This window comes from Monodelphis domestica, chromosome 6 (assembly GCF_027887165.1).
Source record: "Monodelphis domestica isolate mMonDom1 chromosome 6, mMonDom1.pri, whole genome shotgun sequence".
Taxonomy (NCBI): domain Eukaryota; kingdom Metazoa; phylum Chordata; class Mammalia; order Didelphimorphia; family Didelphidae; genus Monodelphis; species Monodelphis domestica.
In genome coordinates this window covers 281,327,525-281,354,716 of record NC_077232.1, presented here as the reverse complement: position 1 = coordinate 281,354,716, position 27,192 = coordinate 281,327,525, and the positions used below count along the sequence as shown (strand labels likewise).

The 27,192-nt window shown below is 37.3% G+C and overlaps 1 protein-coding gene across 1 annotated transcript in view; it reads right to left on the bottom strand.

Moving 5' to 3' along the window:
- Positions 1–27,192, bottom strand: part of GRID2 (glutamate ionotropic receptor delta type subunit 2) — a 1,955,631-nt gene that overhangs the window by 241,547 nt on the left and 1,686,892 nt on the right. The gene's annotated exons all lie outside the window — the stretch shown is intronic.

Below are 27,192 nucleotides of genomic sequence, written 5' to 3'. Positions count from 1 at the left end.
GGAGGTGTTGAATGAATTTGAGGAGAATGTTGTGTGAGAATGAGGGGGTAAGGTCTCCTGAGTCATTGACATATGGCTAAGTGGCTGACCCCTGGTCACCAGTTGTTTGGGCTGGCCTATCGCCAAGCTGGACTCATTCAGGAGAACTGCTCACCTCTTTCTGAGTGTGGACTAGGAAAGTACACAGTTTCTGTTTCCCGCAAGGGGATAGCTCAGAAATCCTGGGAAGTATGTGGATGAAGACTGTGACACCCCTCTTTACTACCTTCACCTAAGGATCCCCAACTCCCTCTCCCTTGGATGGGCCATGGGAAGGTTCTGTGGGACTCTACTCCCTTAAGCAGGGTATTTTGGCCAGTTGATTTTAGTCGACTTTATGGTTAGAGGCCCCCTGGTTGGAACTTGGGGTGGTTAGAGGCCCCAATTGGAAGTAGGAAACCCAGTGGAAGCACTGGAGGAAGGGGATGCGGCCCCAGGGGAAGCCCAGCCACACTGCTCTGTTTTTGGGACCACTCAGCCCTAGCCCCTTGGGGTGAGTAGAGGAGCACATCCAATCCAGCTTTCATTTTTGTTGTGTCTGTCTTGGCAATCCAGTACCTGTCTGCGTTCGTGTTTTCTGCCTTTGCGTACAGCCTACTAACTCCTTTCATTATCCAGGACATTATGGGACAGGGAAAGCCCACCCCAGAGGTCCACTCCTCTCTCCCTCATGACTACCCATTTCTCTGTCTTCAAGGTGAGGGCCCACAATCTCTCCATGTCTGTCAAAAAGAGTAAACTTGTTACCCTCTGCTCTTCAGAGTGGCAACACTTGGTCTGGCATGGCCTGAGGTATGGTGGTGGTGGGGTGACTCATGGCACTTGTAGCCAGTGCAGACATGGCACCCCAGAACCTCAGGAGCCCACCTCCACCACTGCTCATCCTTTCAGGGTCATCAGGCCCACAGTTCTAGGTGGGCCCTGTGTATATCAATATTGACCATTTTTCTTCCAGTGACCTTTATAACTGGGAAAAAATTGGCTCTAAATAGCTTGAAAAAAAAACTAATTTCTTTTTAATGTTGAATGACCATGTTACACCTTGGATAAGCAAGAGGCATGGCCTATCCATGGCACACTAAAATTTTAATGCCATCCTCTACATAGGTAGTGGCTGTCCTGGACTTCTCCCTTTTTAGTTTGAGTAGCCTCAGGTGTGGAGTGGCTACCAAGCCTGAGGATCGATCCAGACAGGGACTAGCCAACCCACATAAGACAAAAGGAAAAGCATCCTTGCAGGCCCCTGCTGTTGGGAAGAGATCAAATCTAAGCAGCCTGAGTGAAAATTCAATTGGGTGTTTTTGTTTGTTTGTTTGCTTTCTCTCATGTTGCATAGCTGAGCAACATAAAAAAATGAGGAAATTGGCTTTCTGATCCCCTAAATTCTAACACCAGGTGGCAATTGGACATATTTTACAGGAAAGAGGGCATAATATGGACCTAAGCTCCTTATCCTTACCTTTTAGTTTTATCCCCCCCCCCCCCCACTAGACTCCCAGTTCTCCAAACTCTACTCTTTGCTTGTCTTTTAAGGCAAGAGCCCACTGAGAAATCCAGGAGAGATGATAAAAAAGAGGAAACCTGGAAGCTATCAGATCAATGATCAGATCTGCCTTCCTCCTCTGCTGCAGGGAGGAAGAGGGTTGATTCTGAACAGAAAGACAACTGGTGAGACACCCTACTTTTGGGATGTTTCTGTTTATCGTTGTCTTTGTCACAGTCTCATCTCTATGTATTCTTAAATTGGACACTCACAAAAAAGGAAAATGGGGGAGTTGAAAGATTGAACTTCCCACAATCAAAAATCCTCAGCAGAGGGCAAAAGCAAAGAGAAAAAGAGAAAAATTCAGAGCAGAAAAGGGAGATTTTTACTCCACAGTTAAAGGCAGTTTTCACTTTAGATTAATTCTGAGGGTTGATGCATGCAACTTAGGAGGATTGCTAATGATTTTGATATGGTACAAATGTAATTTCATGTATTGTGGTAAAAGTCAGTTAAATGTGAAATGTTAGCCAGATTTTATTGAGCACAACAAAACTCATGGTTAGAAGTTCGTTTTGTTAGATCTTTCAATGCATAATGGTTTCAGTGAATTTGAAAATTGTCTAAATGTGATTGATAGACAGCCTGACACAGAGAGGGAATGTTTTATTCTATAAGAACAGAATTTGTACTGGCTACTTTATAGATGTAAAAGTCATCCAGAAAAAGTTGTTATGTTGTTGAGAAGAACTTATTCTAGAATTTATACTTGGAATTTCTTCAAATAAGATGTTATTTTAATATATGTGCTGTCAGAACTAGCAACAAGAAATTATATAAGACACAAGAAGTTTTTAAAGTGGTTAATCTGTGCATGGGATTTAATAATACAAGTACTAAGAATTTGGTATTTTGTAAAAGAGGGAATTTCTAAACAGAGTTGTCTTTGACTAAGGTTATAAGAATTTTTTTTAAAAATGTGCACAACATATAGGAAGGAATTTGTGATCTAGAGACGAACATATTTTCATATGCTAATTGCTGGAAAGTAATGATGAGTGAATACAAAATATGTATGCATTTGTACTATGAAGGGAATTAAGTTTTCCACCTAAATAGGTTAAGGATATATGATATGCAAACTGTATGTCCTTAACAAGACAAATTTGATCAACCCTGAAATCAAGAAGGGCTTGTCATGAGGATTAAATAGAATTCAGTATAGTACCTTTCCTCTACTTACAATAATGGTAAAAAGGAGAAGCCAGAAGAAATAAGAGTATTGGATAGAGATACTATTTCATGCTATGAATTCTAGTGTGAAATAGATACAACAAATTATAAATTGGAATAATGTTGATGGAATTTGATCAGGTATGTATCAGTGTTTTGAGCTAAAAGAAAACTAAACTGGAGGTTCTATTCTACTTTAGACAGAGGTTTGAGAGTACAGGTAAATGCTTTGAACTTCAGTTTGGTTATACACTGAAAGATTGCTAAAGGACTTAATCAAAGTTATTTGGAAGTTGTGGAGTTCAAACTAAAATCTACTGAGAGTAAATTATTATGAAGGGGGTTTGAAAATTTTAAATTGTAGTAAGCTCACTTGTTAAAGAAGGATGGGCAAAGGTTGTTAAGTAATAAAACCTAAATCAAGCCAAGCAGCCTTAGGATAAATTGCTCAGAAGCTATTAACCCCTTCCTTGCACACAGGAAGGAGAAAGAAGTGCTTATAATTGTTCCACATTGATACTTAGGGACTAAAATAGGGACCTCAAAGAGTTGACAACCACTGTGTGATAGAACTTAAAGATGAATATATTTTAATTGTATATTTTGGAGGTTTTAAGATGCTCAAGCAAGAAAACGTTGCCAGTCCTGCCTGACCAAGAAGTTTGTTTAAAGCTGTGGAATCTTAAGGCAAACATTCCATGTCCAGAATGATAAAATGAATTGAGTGATATGTAATTGATAAGTTACCTCACACGAACTTTGAGAATATGTTGGTTGATATTTTGATTACATTTTGATCTGTATAAAGATATATGTTGCAAACAGTAGCCAAGGAGTGAGCAGGACGTTAAAAATGGCATACATGTGAAAAATGCTTGCTCAGAATTTTACGATCGTTATGTGAGTTGCTGTTAAAACATGCATTTTAAGTATTGTTTGGATTTTAACAAAAGCTAATTGTAACCCTATATGTACCATAGATTTTGTTCAATACTCAGTGGTTACCTCAGTTTACCAATTTGTACTATGAACTGAAATTTATAATTGATGAACACTATGCTAAAGATGTTCAATGATGTAATCCTTTAAATCAGAATTCTTTGGGTTACCTATTAGCAATTGAGGTGATACCAATGGAATGTTTGTTTGACTTAAACAAGTCAGAAAATGTGGAGAAGGTATGTTGGGTTTGGATTCAGAAGAAAGAGAGACTTTGCTCCATAAAATAAAGTCCATAAAACTTGATTATGCAGGTTTGTAAAGGAATGGAAGTTGTTTTCCCCTTTTTAAGCGGAGGGTTTTGAATGGAGAGAGAGAGAGAGAGAGAGAGAGAGAGAGAGAGAGAGAGAGAGAGAGAGAGAGAGAGAGAGAAGGGGAAAGAGAACAGATAGATGTTCTGTTCTCATAATTGGATCTTTAACTTAGGGATAATATCTAGAATTGATGTATGTGGTTTTGGAAAATCACAAATGATTATGCAATTTTTCTGAAATTTCCTTAGAGAGATTCCTGGCTGATCTTGGCTTAGTTCCTTCAGATGGCCTAAGGCCAGGATATGATCTAGCCCTGATTTGTATTTACTGTAGAACTAATGAATTCAACATTCCTGTTCAGGTTTTGTGACTAAATTGTGATAAATTAATTATTTCCAAAATACATAAGAATAGCTGAGAGATCAGCCTTGTAGGGATGGGAAAGACTTGTTTGAGGGTATGGAAATTTGTTTCTGAATTGATGATAAGCAGAATTTCTCTCAGCTGAAATGGGTAAGACTTTTCTTTTAAGGCAAAAAGGCTTCTGGGATTAATTGGCAACAAAGTATTCTAAGGAGAGAGAAAGCCCTAGGATGGTTGGAGAAGGCAACCCAAGGATCACCTTGGACTGGACTTTCCTGACCATCTAGGCTGCTAATCCTTGAGTGAAACAATAATGGCATGAGCCAGTGACAGCCTTAGCTTGTACATGAAGCCACTCACTGTGTCTTTTGGGACATGAGGAAATATTTTCCCTGTCTTCCTTTTCCTTTGTGACAAATTCCCACAATCAGCACATAATGCAAATTGTAAAATTAAAGTTTCCATTTCCTCAAACAACCTATTAGGTTAATAATTGAAAATTCTTAAATTGTTAGGGAATATACTTTGAGAAGTAGGTGAAGTTTATTCATAGATGGATTGTATTTGTAGTCTTAATTTACCACAGTTGAAGTTTGGATCTTGAGCTTGGAAATATAGCTCATAGCTTTCTTGAATTTCCCCCAGAATCAGGGGCAAAGATATACATCTGTAAAATATTGTTTCTCAAGTGTTTATGGATGTTAATAGTTAATGTGTACTTTTTAGAGGATATTCTTTAACTGAAACATCACATCCCAACTCTGCAAACAACTCAGGAATCCGATTTCCTAAAGGTAAATTCCTGTCAGAAGATGATTTCTGAAGATGGAGTCTGTTAACTAAGATACCCAAATGCAAATGTGTAATATCAATTATTATTGTTTTAATTTTCTCTGTTTCTATCTGGTGTTCTAGTTTTTGCCCAGTTCTGGTTTCTACACTTCTTTCTTGGGGGCTGACTCTCCCCCTTGTGACCTGTCTGCCAATTGGGGGAAGCAGTTGCTGGACATCCTTCAGATCTCCAAGCAGGTCCCCACCTACCTAGGACCCAGGCATTCACTGAGAACATGCCCCTAAAGACCCTGTGTCCACAGCCTTTCCCTCCCTGTTCAAGTTTTGACTACTCCCCTGTGGGATATGTGGACTTTGCATTTGTAACCTTGTCACTTTTCTAGTCGCTTCTAGGGTAAAAGCACTGATAGGAGTCACCTGGATGCCACTGTAGCCACTATTCCAGCCTGATGCTCTGGACATTGCCTACAGTCAAACCTCTCTCCTGACAATAGTCAGGGACAGCTCTACAACCATTCTCAGCTCTCAAAAAGCTACAGAATACTGAGACTATCACCCCTTTTCCCTTAGATATTTTGAGAGGGGGAAGATGAAATGGCCATTGCACCCCTAGAAACAGGCAAACTATTATCAGGGAAATTCCTTTGCTCCCTTACATCCTTGTGACTCCTAACCTAAAAATATCTAATGACTCCTATAGGACCATATGTTATTCTTTGCTTTTATGCTGATCATATGGGGCTAGTTCCATGCATTCTTAATCGCCTAGTAGCCTTCATCAAAGATTGCATTAATACCATCCAGCTAATGGTACTTCACCAGTAATATCAAACCCTGACTCCTGCTGAATCTCCTTATGATGATATGGTTGCATGAGGAAGATTCCTTATATACAGCATAGTGCATGTACTATGTACTATGTACATATGTACATAGTACACAAGAAGTGGGAAATAAAGAGTCAGTTCCCAAACCCCTTCTTTCCCCTTCCTGGTCCCCTAACCCCAGAAGTTCCTGTCACTCCCATCCTGACATATGCCAGGAACTGATAACAGCCCCAGGAATTCTTGTGCACTCCTCTACCATAAAAGTGTATAAAAAGCCTGCAAGCCCCAGACTTGGGACCAGACATTTTTAGAGTGCTGAGCCCAAACTGCAATTTGTTTAATAAACTTCCTCCTGTGTATCACATTGTTGGTCTATTTCATCCTTGGGATTGATAATTGGGCACTTCACCATCTATACAGAGGTTCACAATGGAATGGGAAAATAGACATGTACACAAATGTCCAGGTTTCAAGTGAGAGGAAGAAAAGTGCAAAGGAGAGGACTGCACAAACTACCTTTGTTTTGCATTTCTTGATACACCATTTGATATCTGATATCTTGATTACCATTTGATAATTTGTATTACAGTTATCTGAATATATGCATAGGAAATACATAGGAAAGGAATAAGTTTTTGTTAAGTTACTATTATTTGCCAGACATTGTGCTTAGCTTCTATAAACAGGATGTTTTGAGCCTGTCTCAAGCATCATCAACAGGAAAAAAAATGGGGAAAGACATTTTCCAGAAAGCATTATCTGCAGAGAGATTAGGGACCTCAGAATCCTGCAAAGCCATGGCTAGAAAATGGCCTCTAGTCACTTCCTATCTGAGCTAATTCCTGCCAACTGAGTACAGGAAAGGCAGGCCACATGGCAGAGTGAAGAGAGAGAAAGCTTCAGATCCAGAAAGGAGGGGGTTCAACTCATGCCTCTGGCACTTTCTAGCTGTATGACTTTAGGCAAAATTATTTAACATTTCTACATCACCAAGCAACTATCTAAAAGCCTAAATTGCTGAGCAACTTCCCCTGTGCACTAAGGGAGGGGATTTACTTCTCAGGAGTTTCCTATATTCATGAAATTTTAAGTCTCTGCTCAAAAACCAACTAGTCAAGCAACTAACGGCCAATTATCATTCCTAATTTGCATACCCAGAACTAGACCATTTCCTATCCCCATTGGAGAGGTAACCTTTAAAGGAGAAAAAAAATGTTTTGAGGAAGAGATTTAAACAGGGCTTAAACCCTTTTAAAAAAACAAAGTATTATGACAGAATTTTATAGCTAGAAGAGACTATATACATTTTTCTGGTCAAATGCCTTCATTTTATGGCCACCAAGAAGGGAAATGACTTGCTGAGGGTCACAGAAATGTATTGTATTGTAACTGAAATTGAGACTAAACTGAAGTAGTCAAATGGAGCCCAAATTTCATGGACTGTTACAGTTAGAATGGATCTTCATATCCACTTTATTTATTTTTTAACCTTTATCTTCCATCGTAGAATCAGTACTGTCTCCTTGTCCTCTCTGTCAGGAACTCACACTTAGGGTGTCAGTCCTAAAATGAGAAGCATCCTAGGAGCAGACATGCTGTTTAGCTCAAGCGGTAGATCAGAGTCCTGTTCTTAGCTCAAGTTCCACCAGAATCTGCCCTCCTTTGCAGAGCCCCCTGGTCTGAGCTTTCCCATGCTCCTCTGTTCCAGGGTTTTCCCTCTCCTTCCCACCCTCATCCTGAGACTGACTTTAGGATCTTTTTTCTCCCACTGGACTAGAATCTAGGAACTTCTTTTCATCTGAACTTGGTGTCATTCCTGGTGTCCATTATGCTGCTTCTTACATAAGCTAAGTATAGGGAAAGCAATTTTTAAATAAATGAATGATAACACAGTAAGTAAATAATGGACTTAGATCTAGACTTTCTCCATTCCCATGGCCATTTACCTAGCAGAGTGATCCTGGAGAACTGGGTTCCCTTTCTGAGCCTCAGTTTCCTCATCTCTGAAATATGGATGGTCAAAATTGTGCTATGCATGTCATAAAGTTGTTGCTGGGATCAAGTAAGCTAACGTAGGTAAAGTACTTGATCTCTGAAAAGCTTTTTATAAAGGCCAGCTCCTATTATTTATTCTCTTCAAAGAATGACTGCTCTAGCAATGTTTTCATGCTTTAACGCGCTTGCAGGCTGGCACCAGTTTTTAGATGGAAGAACATTTCTTCTCATCTCAAAGAAAATTTAGCAGAATCTATTCAGCAATATTATTGTTACAGAAAAACTGGACAGGGTCCAATTGTCACGGGTTGGCATTTCCGGAAGTTTGTGTGTTCTTAGGTGCAGAAACAAACTACCAAGCATAAGCACTCTGCCTCTGTCCTCCTGGAACATCTCATTAATTAGAATTACAGAGAGACAGCCACTGTTTTGACTCGAACATCATTTGACTTACAGTGAAAGAAAATCACTGTATACAGCAGATAATCAGGGAGCAAAAATCCGAAAGGGGGGAAAAAGACCAACAAGTTGGAAAAGACTGTTGGGATTAACTTTAGTGCCAAGCAAAAAAATAAAATGGGTTATATAAATCCAAGAAAAAAAATGCTCTTCTAATGAGGTAAATTTTTGAAGATCGCATGTTCATAGGATTTCAGAATTCAAGTTGAAGGAGACCTCAGAGTATCACTCAGTGTACAGAGTCAGGCCTGGAGAGGGAAGGTCTGGGTTTAACTCTGGCCTCAGACACTTCCTAGCTGTGTGACCCTGGGCAAGTCACTCAACTCTAATTGCCTAGCCCTTTCTGCTCTTCTGCCTTGGAATGGATGCCTGATTCTAAGACAGAACTTTAGGGTTTTTTTTTTTTTAAAAAAGGTATCTTTGAGGCCATCTAGTCCAGGCTTTTTTTATTTGTAGATGAGGAAACACACCTAGGAGCACTAAGGGCCTTGTCCAAAGTTCTACCTCAAGTCATCCAGGTAGTCCCATATAGAGGTAAGATTTGAAGTTGCCCTATGATTCTTTCTACTCAACTACTTTGGGGAAAAAAAACAAAACAAAACAAAATCCAGCACACAAACAATAACAACAACAAAACTTTCTTTTCTTATTCCCCCCTCAGTCTTCTTTTCATAATTGAAAAAAAGTGTTTTCTGTTGTATCTCCCAGCACCATGTTTTACTTGGAAATTGCTGAGAAAATGACTGAATCTGCACTATTCATTGAGGTAAAAAAATCTAAGAATTCTGAACTCTTCTATGTGTCCTAGGAAATCTTGGAAATGCTAAGTACAAATTGGATAGGACCAGAGAGAAAAATACTATTTTCCTAGATTGTTTAACCCTGAATTATCCTGGGAACTGAATTTTTAGAACTGTGTCATTCTGTTAGTGGCATGCTGGCTAAATGTCATCAAAAATCATTGTATCTATTGTGACTCTTAAAATGTGTTAAAGGAAAGCTAAACTTCACAGGGGCTTTGGGAACAAAGCTTTGATTTCCAGGTTTGAGTAAATAAACATTGTCTTTCCAGTTGCTTCCATGTTTAGCTTGAGGACAAAGAGATGACTATTGAATTCCAACAGGCCTGGAGGGCCCTAGTTCCTAGAGTTTCCAGAATCCCTAGAATATTGTACTGAGGATGTTACTGACATATCCCACTATATAGACAGCAAAGGTAAATTAGAAAAGGAATGAGAAAGTGTTTCAATACATTAGGGCTATCAAGTTTGTCTAAAAGGAAAGTCAGTACACATTAGGATGTGTGTCCCCAAAGGAACATGCTTGTACATTCAGAGATGGCCTTTAAGACATGATTAGGAATGAATATTTTTTTCTGGATTCTGACCTTGATTGAGGTGGTAAAACTTCCTGAGATCCTGAGGTCAGAAAAATCAGAAAATGTTAAAGCTAGAAGGGACCTAAAAATCATCTCATACAAATCCCTCTTTTCACAGAGGAGGAAACTGAGCCCTAGATAATAAACATCATTCATTTAGATCATCAAAATAGCACATAGGACTGCCTGTTAAGGGTAAAATTTAGGTTTGAGACTGAATTTTTTGTTGGTCGCCAGGGATTTAAATTCTAAATCCCAATGAAATAGTCAAGTCAGAATGGAATTTTATGGTGGTTTATTTACAATAGAGAGAAGATATTAAGGAAGAAAGAAAGAGAGAAGGGAGAGAGATAACAAACAGGAGTTCAGAGGCCCCAGCCAAGGGGGGGGTGGAGGAGGGGGAGCAGAGGATTAAATCTAGCTTGGTTCCAGGAGGCCTCCTCCAAGATGAGGGGCCTCCTCAGAGGCTGGTGCCTCCAGAAAAAAGCCAAGGAAAGGGAAGAAAGCCTTAACACTCACCATGTGATCTTCTCAAGGAAGCAGTCTAAGGTCTCACACTTGAGCTCCTCCAAGTCAAGTTCCACCGCCAAGATCAACTCACAGGAAGTGATGCGAAATCTAAAGGCAGTTCTTTATATCACTTCCCGTGTCTCACATGTATCAATGGTGGCTTAAACTTGGCTTTGGATAGCCCAGGGGGTCAGTCAGTTGTTTCAGATTTGTCACTTGCTAGCACACATGGGTCATAGACCTTCTTCCCCCTCACTTAATCCTTAAGTGGGGGTGTATACATTCCTGGTTGCTAAAACTCTAAAGACTAAGCAGAGTGGAGTAAATCTAAAATTCACATGCCTCTACTACATTTTAATCTAGGTCTCCTTATTCCAGGATGAGTGTCCTTCCCACTATGCCACACTTCTGAGATCATGAAGTATATTTCATATTTTATAATGTATTACTATATTTTAAAATATTAAATCTGAAATTAATGAGTTAATTTTAAATTCCAGTAGTTTAAAATATTTTAATTTATTCCAAATATCAAATTATCTTATCTGGCTTTATGGGAATATATATATATATATATATATATATATATATATATATATAATTAATTATATTTTCCAAAATTACAAAAGAAAATCATTGGTGGGACTGACCTGTGACCAGGAAGTTGGCAGTCTGACTTCTGGTGTGATTATTTTTACCATAAATGCCTTGAGCAGTTAAATATTATGATAGTTTTATCCACCAATTTATTTGGGGGGGATATGCTAGTATTTGCTGAGGAAGTCAGTAGTTTAAAGCTGAGGCTGTTGTAGGTGCAAGGAATTTCTAAGGCAAATTAATGGGCTTCAATTTGTGTAACCTGTATTGCTTGTGATTCTATTGTTAGGCTGTCACTATCCCTGGCAAAACTTCTCTTTCTTGAAAGTAGGAAACTCTCATTTTCAAGGTCATCCAGAAGGCAACATCAGTCCAGCCACTGCCAAGACAGCAAAAATCTTCTAAGCCCTCTGATCTAGGCAGTCCTTCCTTCCCTCTCTCCCTTTTCCCCTTTCCGAAGATTTAATAGTTTCACAAGCTGAAGCTATTTTTTCTACACTGAGACATTGATGCATTCTATTTCATTGTCAAATGGCTAGAACCAAATAAACAAAAATTTGGAGCAATTTTGTTTTCGTTCAGTCATGCTGTCAACCTAACTGATATCAATAACCTTGGATATTTTTTCCCTCCATTTTCTTTCTGTTGGGGCTTTGTTTTTAACATGTTAATGTATAACAATCAGTGAGATATAACTGGAAAAAACTTTCAATGTTTTCTACTATCTAAAACACTTTTTGTCTTTTGTTTCTCATAAGAAAAATGTCAGTCACTAAAATATCATAGAGTGAGACTGGAATAACTATTTTCCTAACTCTGCTTTACGCCCTCCTTTCTTTCCCCTATGCAGGCAAGGTACACTCAGGCTTCCTTTGTTCAGAACTAGACTCACTGCTAGAGCACCCACAGACATTGTAACAGACCACAGGATTTGGGGCAGCTAGGTGGCATTGTGGAAAGAGTGCAGGCCTACTCACCTTCCTGAGTTCAAATCTGGCTATGGGCCAGCTGGGGCAAGTCACTTCACTTATTTGCCTCAATTTCCTTAATTAATCTTGGATATTTTATTCAGAAATAGATTATGTTAAGAAAGATAAATAGGGAGATCAAATTATGTTGAAAGGTGTCATTGAAAATGAATTTTATGTCTAAATATTTAAAGGAAAAATAATTGAGGTACAGGAGAAATTTGGGAGCATAATTACAAAAATAGGGAAATTTCTCTATATCCTATTTTTTAGAACAGCTGAAGAGAGTGAATGTGTGGCAGGGAGGAGGAGCATGAATAATGTCTCACAGATGGGTCAATATCTTGTTGTTTGGGAACTATTTAAGTTTGGTTCATGCCTAACATAAGGCACAATTTAAACTGAAAAAAAAAAGAGTTTGTTGTGTCATTAACTTGTTAGTTTCTGAACTAGGAAGGGATGTGGATTTCTAAGTGCTCAAACCTTTGAGATCTTTGCAAGCACAACGAGACACAACACCATAGCTGTCTCTGACCCTGAGCAGAGGATCCTGATGAGTTTTGTCTTCCTGTTAGCAGACAGAGGGCAGCCAGATATAGCAAAACAGGAGCCAGGTGATGGACTAGAGACCTCAAATGAGACAAACCTTTTCAGACGTGCTGATTTCTTTTGCTTGACTGTGTGTCTTACAAGACGGGCTTCTAGAAATATAGAGGGAGGTGGATTAGTGGGTAGTGATAGAATGGAAAAAGAGAAAGAAAAGAAAGGGGCATTAATAAATCATCAGAAAGCCCAGGGGGCAGGGGCGGGGTGTTCAGAAAGGGAAATTCTAGGGCATTTTTGTTACTACCATGTTGAATTTAATATACACTTTTAAAATGGTATGTAACAGAAGTTCATGTATCATTCTTTGGAGTTCCTTGTATCTTAAAATGTTTGTTATTTGATGATTGTTGTCCAAGATTAAAAAATGGGGGACATATTTATTTTACTTATTCCTTTATTCTTGCCCCTCCTGGGATAATTCTGTTAAGTAAGGAGCTACAGATAAGCTAATTCTGAAGTGGCTGTCAAAAAACCTATATGCTGCTTCAGCACTCAAACTGGACAACGCTATCATGACTTCTTTCCGGTCCTTTCCTGGTGAAAAGTTGCCCATATATAATAATAATAAAAATAGCTATTATTATACATATAATGCTTTAAGGTTTGCAAAGTCCTTTACATGTTATCTCATTCCACTAAAAAAAGAAAACAATTTAGGACATGCTATTTATATTTATTTTATAGCTGATGAAACTGAAAGAGGTTAATTGACTTGCCCAGGATCATATGGCTAGGATGTGTATGAAGCAGAATTTGAACTCTGATCTTTCTGTATCCAAGTCTATTGCTGTTACAAACTAATGGTCTAGATTACTAAACCAGTTCCTGGTTTCTCCCTTTCTTATGCATTCCAACATTATATATTTCTCCATTTATTCCATTATGTATTTCTGCTATTTCTCATCATGGAAAAAATCACCAAAGACTAACTGGGGAATTCATCCCCGACTGTCTTCTCTTTTATTATTTTTTACTTTTTTTACTTTTACTATTTACTAGAGGAAGCTCTATTCTACTCAGTTGCCAAATCTTGTCAATCTTCCAACTCCCTATGAATCTCCTTTCAGTCACATGGTCACTATCCTAATTCAGGCCATCATTGCCTTTCATTTAAACTATTGTCATTAATTATAATAATAATAAAAATAAAAATAAAAGGTAGCTGGCTGGTGCTGTGAATAGAGCTCTGGGCCTGAAAACCAGAAACACTTATCCTCCTGAGTTCAAATCTGGCCTCAGACACTTGGAAAAGTCATGTAACTCTGTTGGCATCAGTTCCTCATCTTTAAATTTGGTTGGAGAAGGAAATGGCAAATCACTCTAGAAGAAAACTCCCAAATGGGGTCACAGATAAGTTGGATATGACTAAATTGACTGAACAAAAATAACCAAAAAACCCCAAACATTTTCATTGATTGTTCTAGCTCCAATTACTCCCCAGTCTGATATCATCCTCTACTGGGTTAATGAAATAATCTCTATGAGGTGCTGATCTATGTAAATCCCCTACTCACTGCTGTTATGTTGTTTTCTACTCTTTATGACCCCATTTGGGGTTTTCTTGGCAAAAAATATTGGGATGGTTGGTCATTTATTTTTCCAATTTGTTTTATAGTTCAGAAATTGAGGTAAACAAAGTTAAATGACTTGTCTAGGGTTACACAGCTAGGAAGTGTCTGAAGTCAGATTTGAACTCAGGAAAAATCATCTTCTTGACTTCAGGGCTGGTGCTTGATCCACTGTACCACCTACCTGCCCCCCTAGTCTCTTGCTTGAAAGTCTTCAATAAATACCAGTTATATATAGTGATCTATATTACTCCACACAGATTCCTCAAACATGCAAAATGTGGTTTCAATATACCTTCTCTGATATATGTCAAAGTATTTTCCTTCTGGCACTTTCTAATCCAGCTAACCTGGCTGTTTAGTTATTCCATTAACATTGCCTTTCTTGCATTCATCCTCAATTTTCTTCTTGCCTGGAATGTATTATCTCTCCATTTCTGCCTCATAATCTATCAGGGCTCATATTAGTATCAATTCCTCCATCGAGGCTTCCCTAGTCCCCCATGCAATTAATCTCTTTAAACAGAACAAATATTTTACACACAGCAAATGTTTAATAAATTCACATTGACTGTTTTTTAAATTTCTCTGTATTTATTTATTTATCTAAGTTTTCTGCGGAGCAAAACTGACTGTTTACCTGCTTTTTAAACTCCTACTCCCAAAAAGAAAATGAAGAACTGATTCCTCTCAGTCTTTCCATCAAATATCTCTGATAAAATTCTGATATTGAAGACATAATGGGAACTAACACAAAAATACAGGACTCAAATACATTCTTCAAGAGTAAGAGGTAAAAAGATACGAAGAAACATAGTTATCAAAAGAATTGCAGACCACTAAGAGCCATTTAATCAAAACAACTTTGAAGTTGAACCCTTACCCCCCCCAAAAAAAAAATAAGTACAAATGAATAAAAATGAGAATTCTCAAAGAGAAGAACTGTTAGAAAGAGTGATAGTAATTAGTGTTGGTGGAACTGGGATTGGTACTAACTTTCTGGAAAGTCATTTGGAATTATTCCAAGAAAGTGACTAAAGGGACATCTAAGTGGCTCAATGGATAGAAAGCCAGGTCTAGAGATAGGAGGTTCTGGGTTCTGACCTCAGATGTTTCCCAGCTGTGTGACCCTGGGCAAGTCACTTAATCCTATTTGATTAGCCCTTATAGCTTTTCTGCCTTGGAACAATATTGATCCTAAGATGGAGGGTAAGGATTTTTTTTTTTAAAGAAAGTGACTAAAATGTTCATATCCTGTGACCTAGATTTCCAATTGCTAGGCACAAATCTACTCTGGAGGCCAAATAGAAGAGGGAAAAAAAATCCAATATGCTTTCAAGTATTTATAGGATTACTGTTGATAGTTGAAAAAGACTGAAAGCAAGTTGAAAAAAAGCTTAGCAAATTGTATTACATAAATGAGATGAAATAAAACTGTGTTGTAAAAGAAATTATGAATATGTAGAATGAAGTGAGGCATAGGAAAGCACATAAACTAATTCAAAGTGAAATAAACAGAAATTGGAAAACAATTTAAAAGCCGACAACAACATAAACCATAAGATCAGCAGCAACAATACTGAACACTGTAATTATGCTGACCAAGACTGACCTAGGAAAAGAAATATGAAATGAATCTCTGGGTAGTGTGGGAATAAGTGTGTGACACATTATATATTTAAGAAATTGATTAATAAACTATTTTTGCTGAGTAGCTTTTTCTGCCTTTATTTTTATTGTCTTTTTTTAGGAATGGGTCTCTCTATGGGAAAGGGAGAGGCATATATTGGGAAATAAAAGCAATGTAAAAAACAAATTTGTCAATTAAAATGGCTTTCAAATTATAAGTTATTGTTCTATTGAAGAGGGTTGGAGTCATTGAGAGGTGACAGTGATGTTAATAAAAAATAACATAAAATATTTTAAAAATTACTCAATAGTTGGATACATTCACTACTTGTTAAAGTCTATTATAGTACAGTCATTCTGCATCCATGATTTTTAAAGTGAAATGCCATTAAAAATTCTTCTCTATGTGTTCCATTACTGAGCCATTAGAAATAGGAAATATGTTTGTGTATTGAATTGTACAGGAGGGGAAGATATGATCTCTCCCTTAGCTCAGTTGATGAAATCACAGAATTTAGTCATGAATGATTTAAATGAGTAAATATAATACATTTACCTCTTCACCCCTTTATAAGGTGGGAATTAGTCCCCTCCATCAATCAAGAAGGGAAGAAATTTTTCAGTAATCAGTCTATGATAATTAGAATGAATCAGAAACCATTTCTTGTGTTGGGGATGTAGTTTTAGTCCATCTTCAAAGAGTGGCACAAGATCTAACTGAAACCTCAGCACTGTCAAATAGTATATTCTTTGAAAATTTGAATCCTTTGAACCTTGTCCCTCTCTAAATCCCCCCATTACAAACTTAAACACTGATATAAAGAGAATGAAGAATTAAGGAGGACATGTTTGATTATCCATGGTACTTACTATTTTGGGTTATATAAAATTGTTCTCATGATATTTGTAATCAGTTAATTTTAAAAAATTAAAAAAATAAAAAGCCTTAGAAAAAGATGACTCATTCAAAGAAAGTTGTAATTTGGTCTTTCAGACAAATAAATGTTCCTTGTTCCTATATATTATAGACTGAAGCTTAGTGATTCAAGGCTTGATCATTTCACTCTTAAGAAACAACAAAAATGAGACATGTTTTCATGAAGATCTCACAGCAAGTGTTTAAGAAAGCAAACAATTAAATTACTGTAGAAGTTTGTAAGAGTGTAGAGTATATATTTGAAATATTGAAAGTTGTGGAGGTCCTGTAGAGCATGGGTGTGAAGGAAGGAGATGATTCTGTTTCAAAAGCATAGGTAAATTTTTTGTTGTTTTGTTTTGTTTTGTTTTCTGAAAAGAGGGAGACACCATTTGGTCTTAAAAGGAAGTAAGAATTTCCAAAGATATTAGCTGGGTACTATGTAGAACCAGCCCCACAGCTCTGTACCTTTTAAATTTGAGAAAAAATCTTATGAGGTTCTTTGCTGAGTTCACAGCTTTTGGGCTGTGAACTCTTATGATTTGGTAATCATCAAAAACTTTTCTGATCACTTGAAACCAATGACTATATTGATATTAACTAGCATAGTCACAGCTCTTAGTATCCAAAAGAGCCTTTTAATAGAATTCTCTCTAGAAGTAGATTGCATTTTTTTGCCTTTTGATTTCCTTTAATTTCAGTGTCATTGGTCTAGGCAAAGATCCTGCTAATCTTTCTCAATGGCATTTCTTCAAGTTGGTTGATAATTTGATCTTTTTTTAAATAGGTTGTCATGTAGCTTTTATATGCAACCTTTACCTAGACATTGTAAAATAATGTTATATACAATTTACAAATCCCTTCCTCTTCTTCCTCCCTCTTCCTCTCTCTATTTTTGTCTCTCTATCTCTGTTTCACTAACTAAGTGAGCAACTTTGGGCAAATCACTTAGATCTTAGCTTTAGAGCTAGAAAGGACCTTGGAGGTAACTGAGTCCCCTCCTGCCCCCCCCCCTTTCTCTAATGACATTGAGGTTTGGAGAGGTCAGGCCATTTGCTCTGGATCACACAGTAAGAAAGTTTCTGGGCAGGATTGGAACTCATATTTTCCTGACTCCAGTCTTTGATTCTAAGCCCGTTTTCTTTTCTATAAAAAGAAATGTGAGGTGAAAGAGCCACTTCAGCTCTAAAATTCTGTTGTTCTATTATTCTGTGACTGACATTGAAAATTACTCCCAAGATGACTTATTTTGGTATTTAATATTGGTGTGATTTGTTGAGACCCCAGTTGAAATAACTGAAATCCGTTGAGAAATCAGCTGAAATAAATGATACATCAGTTTGAGAAAAGAAATGTCAACATAAAAAATCTACTAAAATATGAAGGAAAAACACAATGAACACTGTCTAGTAATTCAGGGGCCATTATATATATCTATGCTATGATAACCAAGTGCTGGTAATTGCATATGAATGCATATAAAGATGTACATATGTACTTATGGGTTAAAACCCAGCTAAAATGATTCATTTTGGATCTTGGCATTAGAATTTGTCTTCTAACAAATACTTCCATTTGACAGAAGTGTTATACATAACCTTAGTTCCAATGTACACCTTACTTCTGGTAAAATAATTGAATTTTTAGTACTAGGCCATAGGCCAGTTGGAATGTTCCAAATGAACAACCAGAGTTAGAATGAGGCATGGGTTATCATAGTAAGGGACTGACAAACCCTGAGGTTCATTCTTTATTTACAAAGTTCTGGCTACAAGGAACTTGGTCTAAAAATAAAATGTCATTCTAGCTTTTGGGTCACCTAAATCTCCAATGTTTTGTCATATACTTAGATTTGGAACATCATGCCTAAAATTTCAATTTAGTTAACTTAAAAACAATAATTTGGCATTAAGCATATCTTTTTACTAGTTCTAGGATTATGTGACTCAGACCTTGTCCTGGAGGATCTGAAATGATAATATAAGGATGACATTAGGTGGCTCAGGAGATGAAGAGCTAGGCCTAGAGTTGGAAGGCCCTGGGTTCCAATCTGCCCTCAGATACTTCTTAGCTGTATGATCATGGGCAAGTTGCCTAACCCTCCTTCCTTGGCCCTTATCACCCTTCTGCTCAGAAATGTAGATCATGTAATATGTTTACTTCCTTTTACATATGAGGAAAATGAGGTTCTGAAAAGTTAAGTGACCTAACTAGGGTCACATAGCATTGGGGGAAGGATTCTAAATGGAGTCCTATTACTAGGAAAACTAAATTAACTGTATACACAAATTAATACTTCAATACTAAAAAATCCACAATATTTATCAGTCTATGTACTTTTTCCATTGAATCAGGTCACAGTCCCTTTATACCTTAGTAGACTGTTTTCATGAGTCACTCTAATTAAAATGGTAAATCAAATGGCAGTCATATTCTGGTCTTGAGTAAATCTAAACTCAGCCACACTGGTTCTAAAGAAGGCAGACATATAGTCCATTACTGGGACAGTCCAGCTTGGCAATCTCTGCTTGAGCTTTCATGATGATGCTACCCTACCATGCTTGGAATGAGCAATAGGGAAGAATTATATCTCCCCAGAGCATACTTCCAGAACAGGATGGTAAAGGTCCAAAGACTTGTCAAACCTGCAGAATACTAATGATTTCTGGTAGAAAGGAAATGATACCATTATAATAAACCTGGGAAGTATTGCATAATATTTAAACATTCTGGGCAAGAGCCCTTACCCCCCCCAAAAAAAAAAAAACATGTATATAATATAGAAGCGGAACTTTGATACTCCTGGATCCAGGTTCTGTGCTCAGTTCATTGTGCCACTGAACTACTTTAGAGGTCTTGTCCAAACCCAAAAGCAAAAGGCTTAGATATTGGCTATACATGATCCAGAAAAACTTCGATCTCTTTAAACTTGTGTTTGTCTCAACATTGGCACAGAAGAATTTGGTCCCATATGTGTAAAATAAAATGAGGGTAATAAAACCCCCAAAGATGAAATAGGATGAAACTGAACTTGCTTTTGGTGTTTTTCCTGAAAATGAGAATAATGATATATTGAATCTGAAAAGCTAAAACTAGCAAAAAACGTTGCCCATACCACACAATACCAAAATGCTATTTCATGGTCCCTACAGGTTAAATAGTTTGCCTATTTTTAGTTATAAGAAGGGACTACCATCATGCAGTTCTGATGATGTGATTTCTTTTCTTTTTAATATGGATATTTTATTTATTTATTTATTTATTTATTTTTATAAAACCCTTACCTTCTGTCTTAGAGTCAATACTGTGCATTGGCTCCAAGGCAGAAGAGTGGTAAGGGCTAGGCAATGGGGGTCAAGTGACTTGCCCAGGGTCACACAGCTGGGAAGTGTCTGAGGCCAGATTGGATATTTTATTTTTATCTATTACTATAATTACAAATTTCCACATAAGTTTTCCACAGTTATGTAATCCAAATTATGACAATGTTGTAATTTCAGGCAAGAACTTTGCAGTGTATACTGTTCACAAAAAAATCTGATGGGTGCAGCTGGGTAGCTCAGTGTATTGAAAGCCAGGCCTAGAGAAGGGAGGGCCTAGGTTCAAATCTGGTCTCAGACACTTTCTAGCTGTGTGACCCTGGGCAAGTCACTTAATCCCCATTGCCTAGCCCTTATTACTCTTCTGCCTTGGAACCAATACACAGTATTGATTCTAACATGGAAGGTAAGGATTTTAAAAAAATTGAATGCAAAAACCATTGGTTTCTGGAATACTGGACAAAATTCACTAAAGACAAGAACACATTAGGACACAAAGGAGCAAAAGGGGTATATGAAGTAGTTGTTTTTCAAAATGGGAACTGAACCAAAGAACATGAAAACTTACAGAATAGTTAGTAGATTAACCAAGGAATGAAACAATATAAACTTCAGTCTAAATGGACTTCCTTAGACTCTTCAATGAATATTTAAAGCATTTATGTGCTTTTAGAATAAATATCTTCCTCTTCCCCCAAATGGAGCTACATAATTCATAATCTAACCAAAGTGCCCAACTGTAGGACCTTAACTCATAAGCCAGGAAACCCAAAAGAAAATAGCCCAAGTTAATATTACTCAACTGGATAAAGCATCCCAGCATCGCAAAGGGAGACAGTAGATAGTATGTGCCAGGAAAGTCAGACCACCTTTAACATCACTATGACCACCATTTTTGGTTTGATCTTGAAGAGAGAGTACAGGACCTTGAACCCAAGAGCCTTGGAAATAGTAATGCTTTCAGCTCAGCACCCTTAGCCATCATCCTAGGAAGTGATCCTTGTGGAGATACAGCCTGACAACTGCTCCTGACAGTGACACAGCCACAGATATTAGGACAAAAAGTTCTGCCCACCAAAGTCCTAGGCAATGTCAAATGATGATTCAGTGTCAGATTGAAACTGATATGATTATTTCAGTGGAAATGACATTAAAGAAGATGTATTAAAGAAGATCTGCTTGTTGTTGCACCCTAAGGATCTTGGGAGCTTTCCATCTGACTTGCAGCTGAAATATGTGTTGTCTTTCCTGGTAGAACGTGATCTCCTTTTGAACAGGGACTGTCTTATTTTTCCCATTGTATCCCCAGGACTTAGCACAATGCTTTGCCTGTATTAAATATTTAATAAGTGCTTTTTTATTTATTCATTTTGTTCTCCAAAAAACTTTATTTGATTTTTATGAATATCCTGTTGATAGTTTGATTAGTAAAACATAAAAAGTTTGAATTAATCAGATACCAACTTGTCCATATCAAATCCTATTTGAAGCTTGTCCATGTTCTCTTGCTCTCTCTAGGTATTTCACCATTTGGTGAATAATAGTGCAGTCCTCGGGCCATCAGTCTCTTATCCCTTAAACTTACCTTCTTATTGGCTCACTTCCCTTATTAATCATGCATTTCCTTGTTATCATTATGTCATTTCTTATATGTAAGTCATCATTGGAAATAGGCTGCAATCACCATACATCTCTACACTGCTTGTAATTTTTATACTTTAGAGATTGTGGTAATGTTCCATAACCTACTATCCCCTAGCATCACTGGGACAAATCTTGGCATTACAAAAAATGTATTTTGTAGCAGGAAGGAATTTAGGATTATTTTAAGTGCTGTGAAATTTCCCAGATGCAATCTATCTGCTTTCTCCCTACTACCACATTCTTTTCTTTTTGCCATACTTGTACAGATGAGTGTAGCAGCAGATGATTCCATGGTTTGTTTACCAAAATACATGTCATATATCTTTTTGAACCCGAGGACATAAGTCATTTGTTACTTTATGTACTTGACCTGCCTCATGATTTGTTTTTTGCTACTACTTTGTGGTATAATGATGTTTGATAAAATCTGTATTTTGATTTGAAACTTCCAAGGATTTATTGCAGTGTGCTAAAAAAAAATCACTACACCAAAGATTGTAAAAATTTAGGACATTAAGTAATTTTGGAGACATCCTTAGTACTCTTATCTATCTAACTGGTACAATTCCCTGTTTTTTTAATGACTTTTTGATGACTCCTGTGCCTCAAATCTTTATTGTTAGGAAAGCAGAAACAATGCCAGGTGGGTCTGAACCATCCATCTTCAAGTTGGTGGTAAAGCATAAACCACTTGGTACACATTTGGTACAAGACCAAATAATGCTACTGTTCTCAATCTATCTTTCTTGCGGTGCCAGGAAATTTGGCATTTCCATAGAACTATACATTTTAATTATTTACTCTTGTTTTTTTTTCCAGTCATATTCAAATCCTTTCTTTTCCTAAAAGTTGCCCAACTCCAATTCTCCTTACAATTATGGTGCTACTTGACATATAATTGTCCTTGTTGAAGAAAAGTAGGTGGGATCTGCTTGCTTTCTTTTTTTTAAACCTTTACCTTCTATCTTAGAATCAATATTGCGTATTAGTTCCAAGGCAGAAAAACACTTAAGGCTAGGCAACGGGAGTTAAGTGACTTGCCAGGGTCATACAGCTAGGGTGTTTGAAATCATATTTGAACTCAGGACCTCTCATCTTCAGGTCTGACTCTCAATCCACTGAGCCACCTATCTGCCCCACTGCCCACCCCCTTTCCAGCAGCCACTCAGTCTCTCTGCTACAGGCTGGCAGCCTCTTCTCCAGAGCAACCCCATTCTACCTGGGCTTCAGTGCCACCTCCATCACCAGTCAGCTCCTAGTGGGACCCATGTAGGGATGTGCCATCCTTATCAAATTTTATGGGTTACAGAAACAATTGAGGAACAAGAAGAGCAAGAAGATGAATGTAGAAGTTGGGGGTCTCTTAAAATGATAATGAGAAACCTTATGTTCTTCCATGTGTTCCTAAGGGAGAGGTTCAAATTTCAGGGAAGAACATAGACAAAGAATACCTGCCCATTGCAGGATTGGTTGAATTTTGCAAGTTATCAGCAGAGCTGGCACTAGGTGAAAATAATAAGGTTTTGAAAAGTGGCTGATATGTCACTGGACAAATCATTTCTAGAATTACAGTGTTGAGGGTAAGATCCATTTTTTGCAACATTTCTTCAAATTCAGCTAGGGTACCTATCTTCCAAAATCACCCTGAGGAAATCATATCCCCACTCTCAGGGATGCTGGCATGCAGGTGAATGGCTACTGCTATTAAGGCTACCCAAGACATGTGGCTTCGACTTCACTGGAGCCATGGAAGACATTTAAATAATCACAGAACAGTGTCACCCTCCTGGATGTCTGTGCTCGCCACTCCATGGGAGACAATCCTCATCCTGATTGGTGGAAAGAAACAGCATCCCTGATAAAGCAAAGAAACTGGTGCCATGGCATATCAGAATGGTTTGATCACTTCACTACACCAACAGTTCATTAATTGTACCTATTTTCCTTCATATCCTCCAGTATTTGCCATTTCTGATAGGTGTGAGCTGGTATTTCAGTTGTTTTAATTTGCTTTTCTCTAATCAATAGTGATTAGGAGCATTTTTTCATATGGCCACAGATATCTTTGATTTTTTCTTCTTCTGAAAATGGCCTGTTCATATCATTTGATCCACTGGGAAATGGTTCTTATTTTTATAAATTTGATTCAACGTCCTATATATTTGAGAAATAAAGATTTTATCAGAGAAATTTGATGTATAATTTTTTGATATTACTTCATTGTCTATAGTACCATTTAACAAAATATCATTTCCCTGATTATCTATTTTAATTAGATATTTATTAATATATATTATTATATATTAATTATCTATTTTTGTTTTTGCTTTATTTGAGATCATTTTTGCAATCCCTGCCTTTTTTTACTTCTGCTAAAGCATAATAGATTCTGTGCCAGAGCTTTATTTTAACCTAGTGTGTGTCTTTCTTCTTCAAGTATGTCTCTTGTACACATATTGTTGGATTCTGATTTTTAATCAATTCTGTTATCTTTTTTTATGAGTTAGCTTATTTTACTCATGTGCACAACTATGATCTCTCTATTTCCTTCCATCCTATTTCCTTCTGTTTATTCTTCTTTCTCTCTTTTTATTCTATTTCTCCTCAAAAGTCTATTTTGTTTCTGATCAGTGCCTCCCTTCATCCATACTCACTTTTATTATGTTCCAACTCCAATATCTCTTATCTCCTTCCCTTCTTATTTCCCTATTGGATATAATTCTTTCACTTAACCAATTCCAAGGAGAGTGAGGTTCGAGTATTGTTTGCCATCCTCCCTTTTCCCCTTCACAATAAAAGCTCTTCCTTACATGCATTTAAAAAATAAACCTCTTACCCTCTTAGAGTCCTCCATCTTAGAATCAATACTGTATGTTGATTTAAAGGCAGGAGAGTCATAAGGGCTAGGAGACAGATACTGATGTTTTTCGTTTAGCCAATTCTGATTTTAAAAAAAGTTCTTTACTTTAGTGGGTTTTTGTGCCTCTTTTACTCTGAGTCAATTCTGTTTTTAAAATTTAGTATTTTATTCAGAATTTTATTTGGTGCCTCTTCTACCAAACTGTTATTTCATAATTTTCTTACAACACTCATATCTTTTCCCAATCTTCTTCTTCTTCTTCTTCTTCTTCTTCTTCTTCTTCTTCTTCTTCTTCTTCTTCTTCTTCTTCTTCTTCTTCTTCTTCTTCTTCTTCTTCTTCTTCTTCTTCTTCTTCTTCTTCTTCTTCTTCTTCTTCTTCTTCTTCTTCTTCTTCTTCTTCTTCTTCTTCTTCTTCTTCTTCTTCTTCTTCTTCTTCTTCTTCTTCTTCTTCTTCTTCTTCTTCTTCTTCTTCCTTCCTTCCTTCCTTCCTTCCTTCCTTCCTTCCTTCCTTCCTTCCTTCCTTCCTTCCTTCCTTCCTTCCTTCCTTCCTTCCTTCCTTCCTTCCTTCCTTCCTTCCTTCCTTCCTTCCTTCCTTCCTTCCTTCCTTCCTTCCTTCCTTTCTTTCTTTCTTTCTTTCTTTCTTTCTTTCTTTCTTTCTTTCTTTCTTTCTTTCTTTCTTTCTTTCTTTCTTTCTTTCTTTCTTTCTTTCTTTCTTTCTTTCTTTCTTTCTTTCTTTCTTTCTTTCTTTCTTTCTCTCTTTCTCTCTTTCTCTCTTTCTCTCTTTCTTTCTGTCTTTCTTTCTGTCTTTCTTTCTTTCTTTCTTTCGGAATTTCTTGCTGGCCCTGAATCTGATTTGTATTTTTCTTTGATGTTTTTTTTGTTGCTGTTTTCACATCATTGCCTTTTTCTAAGTTTGCAAGTTGGTCTTTTCTGCCATAATAGTAGTTTTTTATGATCAAGTTCTTTTCCTGTTAGCTCATTTTTAGCCTGTTTTTTTTTTCACTTTTAAATTTATGGTAAAGTTGTTCTCTGCTTACCTGGAGAGGGAGAGGCACTGTGTCAAAAATTGCAGACATTTTCATGGTGTTACTTTAAGAGCTACTTCTGGGTGTCTATAAGTTTTCAATGCTTTCAAACTGGTGTTTTCCTGGGAGAGGTGAGGTCACTGCTTTTCTAGTCTGCTATGGGGTCATTGTCCAGAAAGGGCCCCTGACCTTCTGGAGCTGCAAATGTGTTTTTCTTGGCTCTGGGAACCAAATTCCTTGCTCTCCTGCAGCTGCAAGTGCTAGAATTTCTCTTGACCTTGATTTGTGGCCAGGGCTCCTGCTGCCTGGTTATTGCTACTCTCTAATATGGAATTATGCCCCAGAATTATTTATGGAAAATAGAGTCAATCAGTTCTATCTGAACCCATTGCAAAGGGTTCCTTTCCCATCTCTTTTTGGTCAGTTAATGTGACCTCTTTACTTTCTCTGGGCTGATAGCTCTTAAAGTTGTTGCTGCTGCCAAGGACATCTCTAAGCCCCACCTCTGTTGAACTTGCCAAAACTGGGGTCTTTGCTCACCTCAGTATTACAGACCTCTCTAGATTGCCTTAGAATAGATAGATGTCACTTTCTGACCTTTTTTTTTTTTTGCTCTGCTGCTTCAAAATTTGATCTGTCATTTTGTTTTTAAATCCTTATGGGAAGTCTTGGAGTCAATAATGTATATTGACTCCAAGGCAGAAGAGTGGCAAGGGCTAGGCAATGGGGATCAAGTGACTTGCCCAGGGTCACACAGCTGGGAAGTGTCTGAGGCCAGATTTGAACCTAGGACCTCCCATCTCTAGGCCTGGCTCTCAATCCACTGAGCTACCCAGCTGCCCCCAGAAGATGAGAGTTTTAAGAAAAAAACTAAAGGATTAAAAACATCTTAGTAATCACTTTTTTGTTTAAGTTCACAAACTTTCCCCATCCAATTGTCCTTACACTATTTTATCAGACCAAGAACAGAAAAACACTGCCTTCTGTGTTCCAGTCCAATTGACAGAATTTCTGGTTCTCAAACATGTAATACTCTATCTAGTCTTAATACTCTATCTAGTCTCCATACATCATCTCAAAGTGTTCCTAAGAGGCCTCTCTCTCCTTCCCCTGCTTAATTCTTGCTCTTGGTTGTGGCTTAACTATATAACAGTCCCTTTTTATAAAATCTTCCATTATCCTTTTAGCCAGTAATAGTCTCCCCCACTTGAAGTTTAAGTCTTCTTTTGTCTTCCAGTTATAATGCAATTATTGTAAGCTATTTAAGTATTTAATAGAATGTAAGCTCATTGAAACCAAGAGTAACTTTTCATTCTTCTCCTTGTAGACCCACTTCCATGCTTGGTGCTTTGTACATAATAGGTACTCAATGAATTTGTTAGATTAAATACTTATATTCTTCTAGACAACTCCACAAGCTGTATATCTTGCTCAGTTCCTAGAATAGTGATTTTCACACTGTAGGCAACTAATGCCTTTTTAATGGCTGATTGAATGAAAGAATGCTTAGCTTTAAAATCTTACCCTTAAATCACACTTTTAAAAATGTACCAAAAAGATGTCTTACTGTAAGCTTAGGGAACCCCCAAGTGAGTATATTTGGACAAGATGAAGTAGCCTCATAATCACAAAGCAACAACAAAATATTAAAAAATAATGTGGAGAACAAAATTTACTTCATTTCTAAGGTAGAGCTGATGGCTTTATTGTGGTTTGGGATCTGATGA